Source organism: Anomalospiza imberbis, chromosome 1 (assembly GCF_031753505.1).
Source record: "Anomalospiza imberbis isolate Cuckoo-Finch-1a 21T00152 chromosome 1, ASM3175350v1, whole genome shotgun sequence".
Lineage (NCBI taxonomy): Eukaryota > Metazoa > Chordata > Aves > Passeriformes > Viduidae > Anomalospiza > Anomalospiza imberbis.
Window position 1 is genome coordinate 140161332 of NC_089681.1, and position 5218 is coordinate 140166549.

Below are 5218 nucleotides of genomic sequence, written 5' to 3' on the forward strand. Positions count from 1 at the left end.
AATAAAGCCTTCAGCGCTGACTGCAGAGATGATTTTCAGTTAGTAAATATCAAGTATCCATTTGCTGCACATAAGAACATACAATCATCCAGGACATTAGAAGTGGCCATCTGTTAAGTGCATTCTCAGTATTAGATATAAAATTTGAAACTAGAGATTATTGATAATGGACAACTTATAAGTGCTGATTTTTATGTAGAGAAGAGCATGGCATGCACCCTCATTAGCCAATATAAACACTTTTTTTTTTCCATGAAATATTGATGATCACTAAAATAATAATGAGGAAGAACTGCACAAGCTGAAATTTGCATGAGCTAGAGCAGTAGACATTTTCAAGTGCAGTATTTCACATAACAAAAAATTTAGACAGATTAAAATACTTATTCCATGTAGATTGGGTGATAATGGGCTGCATGTAAATTGTTTATCTCCTGTGCATTACTGACAATACATATTTTTAATATAAACTTTTTATGAAAAGGTTGTTTATGTCATGGTTAGCCTTTAAGCAGTAAATCTGGTCAAAATAAAGAAATGTAAAGGAAAAAAAATCAAAATAAATATTAAAATACAGAGTTGATTAAAAAAAAAAAACACTGAAAGGTCCAGTTTTTCAAAAATTCACTTTTTTTTTTTTTGGGTTTGGAATTCATTGCCAATTTAACTGGAAGATTTTGGGCATTGTGAGCCTGAGGACCCTATGCTGAAAGTATTGTCAGTATTGGGTGGAGGAACCCCAGAGCCCGATGCCTCCCTGGCTGGCTGAGCCAGCAGAGAACAGAGCAGGGCTTTGGCATAACATTGCCCATCCTTTGCTAGAAGACTTTTTGAGAGCAGCACAATTTCCTTAAATGTTTTACTTTGTTGACTCAGCCATTTCTGACAGACTGATGCTGAAATTGGAAATTTATAGCCCCATACATGTATCACCATTTGATTCCATCGAAAGCATTTGAGGAATCTTCTTCGCTCCGCTGTGGTGTTTCCAGAGGTCATGCACGACAGCTTCTGAGGTCATGCACGACAGCTTCTCTCATTTCTAGAAGCTCCCTAGAGTTAAAAAAAAGAGTTTTAGGGAAGAAATAGAATTTCTAAAACATGAAAAAGGCTTTTAGGGATGTTCACATGCCTGAGGGATAACACTGTGCATTAATACTTCAATACCTAATGCAGCGTGCACCAAAACATGATTTAAGACAAATCAGTGAGACAAGTGAAATTTTCATCTTTCCTTTTGAAGATGTTGTGCCATTTTAATAAGAAAATATATATACTATAGTTTTTCTAAGTTATCTTCTTACTGTATAAAATCCAAAGCTTTTTTTTTTTCTCAAAAGAATTTCTGCAAGGTGATGAGGACCTTCTCAGGGTTTGAGACTCTAATTTACTTAGGCCATTTGGAAATTTCATCTCAGGAGATCAAAACTCCTAAAAGATTACTTAATGTTATTTAAGTTTTCTTTTGTGATTCTCCATCCGCCCCCCACAGTTTTATCCAGATGATGTTTTTTCTAGCAAAAGTCTTCTATAGGTATGCTATTAACCCTTTTAGCCTGGAATTTCTTTCACATTTCTGGCCTAAAAATCACACTCTTTAAATCTAACTTTAAAATCTTCCATGTTTCCTACTGCTCCTCCCCTTTGTAAAAAGGATATAGTTATCCGCATGAATGATGGTTCAATAGTTTTCAAAGAGATAGTGAGATATTAAGAAACCAGGAATATTGTTAGTGAACAACAGCAATGACAGAGAAGCACTCTTGGCTTTTCATCTATATTTCTACTGCCTTTGAGATGAATCACAAAACTCACATTCACTTTGGAAGTAACTGGACTAGACTTTTGATATGGAGTTATTTTTTTCCAGGAATATGAAAGCAGAGCAACAAGGTTTAATCCTACATATGCTAGAAACTGGATGCAGAAATGTTTTTGAGAGAAGACTTATGTAATTTTAAGCACATTCCTTTTCAGTAAAATAAAAAGGAGAAGTACTAAAAATCAATGGCTCTTCTATTTATACATACAAAAAAGTTGTGTGCAATATTGCTATGTAACAGGAACTGGAAAATGGAAGATAAAAATGAATTGCCAATGACATGATTTAGGTTTTAAAGGATAGACTTGGATTCCTAAATCTTTCTTTTGAAATCTTCCAAATTACTTATGAAAATGTGCAAATGAACAGCAAATCAGCAAAAAAATGTTATATTCTTTTTTAAAATGATTGATTTTGCCATCAAAATTTTTTATCCTCCTCTTCTTTAGCATTGCATATCTTTCTAACACCTTCTTTCCACATATAAACAGATATGTTTTAGATAATCAAATTTATTGATATAACGTCTAACAGTATTACACACATTCCATACGTGTATGTGCTCTGTATGTCTGTGTGATGTATATCCCTGTGAATCTACCTACATAGGATGTCAATGATAATGGAAGAGGGGCTCATTAATCACATCACCCACCTTGTAACATTAATCCATACTCCAATTACATATATTGCATATGTCTACTCAACAGCTTCAGAGCCACCAAATATACTAAAAAAAATCCATATTCTTTATTCTTAAATTAAAATGAAAGTAAATAGAATTAAAAGATATCAATAAAGATGTTGGTGTTTTCAATTACATAACCAGGTATTGCTGTGTCAGGAAAATGTATCATATATTTAATTTTCTAGGATGTTGAATCCAGTTGAGCTTCTTGTTATAAGGTGACTAAGATAGGCCTCAAGCTTCAGAAAATTAGGAACCTTTTGTTTCCTTGCCAGGGCCTGATTAAACTAATTTATTCTTGTCCAAACACTTACTTTAAATATGTCTTCTTTCAACTTGGTGCTTATAATTTCAGGGTATTTATGAAGATCAAATTGTTTAAACTCTTCTTTTTTCTTAAGCTGAAAGAACCCATGCTCTTTTAAGCTCTTGTGAAGCAGGTCTTCTCCTTTTTCCATCCCCTGCTACAACATCTTCCAGTGTGAATGTCCTTCTCTTGAAGAGTCAGCCAGAACTGGCACAGTGCTGCACAAAAGATCTCAGTAGGCTTTGTTACATCTTCCTCTATTTCTTTGGCAATTTCATTCCTGATACATACTGTGGACCTAACTGTTTGTGAATGATCATGTCTCATTAATGGTTTATTGCTGCCTCTAGATCACATATCATCACCAGTGGATAAACTGGCCATTTCTAATAACAGTTTATCCTATTTAATATTAGTTGCAAGATCTTCCATTTTTACTGGCAGTTTTTTTCTTGCATAGTTAAATAGATCTAATGATTGTTATTCTGAAGGAACAGATTTTAAATCTGGCTTGTGATTTCTTATATCTGTCCAATTTCCTTTTGCATTCAGACATGGACATTACCATTGTCCTTAATCTACATGAATGCAATCACCTGAATACATTTATTTTACCAAGTAATTCACTCTCTGATTATCAACATATATGTGTTGGATCACTCCTGGAGTTTTTGTATGGATGAAAAAAACATTTTTTCCTTTGGATGAGAGGCAGATATATTTCTGTATAGAGGTCAGAAGATGAGACTTATAATAGACAATGGGGGCCATGCAAGGCTTAAGTTCCTCAAAAAGTTTTTTTCCCACAGTCATTTACCATTATTGTAAAACTGTTCTGATCTTCATAAATCCTTTTCCTACATGTTCTATATAATGTCATACCAGTGCCCAGTGCGTCTATCACACCCTCTTAAGAGTATGCTATAAAAGTTCTATCATGGAACAACATTGACACTATTTATGCTTTTTTACCAAAAACCCATATGTTCTAGTTGTGCCCCAGGAGCAGTTTAGGTGAAGAATTACAAAACATGGGTACACACAGTCTGCTCTGGATTAAGTAGCTCTGAACTATGTAAACATGAACAGCTCCTCAGCACATAGTCTGAGGGACAAGGATCATGCCAGAATGACATCTTTATCAGCATAGCTTTTATATTTTGACATTGTCCAGATAGCAGTAATTTCTGTTTTGATTTGCACATCTCTATCAGACATCTAACCTTCTGACCCATGATCCGCATCCTTGTCTAAGATTAAAATTATTCATATGGTTCTGTGCCCTTTTAAAGTTAACATTAGCTTTTGTCTTACTCATACTGCATTGCCAATTCCACTGTGGCTTTCTTTTGAACACTGTGGGTAAAGATCCCTTCATCATTTGTGCTAATTTCCTTGCAAGGTCTAATAGAGTTGTAAGTCATTATTACTTTATCCTAATTTTTCAAGACCTTTAATATATAACTACCTACTCTGATTTCCCATTGTGTTTTCCAGCAGGCTTTTAATGGTTTTCATTTTCATACAGTGTCTATTCTTTATTTCATACCAATCAGTTATCCTTACATTTGTCTCTTCTCTTACTGTTGAAAACCTTGTTTACAGATGTATTTTGTGTTTAGTATTTCAAATATTTAAACACAGACAATCCATGCTTTTGAGCACAAGTTATTTTATTTCTCCAAGTGACATTCAGCTATATGACCCATCTACCTATTAGAACTATACATAAAATACTGCTCCTTGCATTTTCTAAAAGACTGTTGGAGAAATCTGTCAACTATCATGTCAAGAAACATGTTGGATCTGCTTTTAACAGTATAATTTGTTCTTTAGAAAGTCAACTATGTTAATAGGTAATTATTTTAAGTACTTAAGTTGCTTGTGGTAGAGTCATCATGCTACAAATTTGTAAATATATATTGTGCTAGTCATTTCGTATTTCTTCAGTCTTGTAATTCATGCAGTAAATCAGAAAAGTTTCACATTTTTCCAGACCATCCTCTGCTATTTCTTGTGTATCCTTCTCACTGATCCACATTGTCCCAATTAGAAGTTTTCAGAACCTCTTAGCATGTTACAGAGTATGTTAATTATGTGTTGAGAAGAAGGGTAGATTTCAAAATCTACTGCCATCTGTCATCTTTGTCTCCCCCACTCTTTTTCTTTTCATTCACGATTTTCCCTGAGACTTTCAACATATTTTGGAACCCCTTCCCTCTGCCAGTAAAGAGAGAAATTTTTTTTTTAATTGACAGAGCTACTCCTTACCTTTTTTATTTGAGATATTATCTAGGAGAAAATAATTAAACACACATTCATTTTGCTTGGACTTAAAGGCATGGCCCCTAGAGATATCGAGTACAGCATCAAACAGAAAAATTAAAAAGACATATATGAA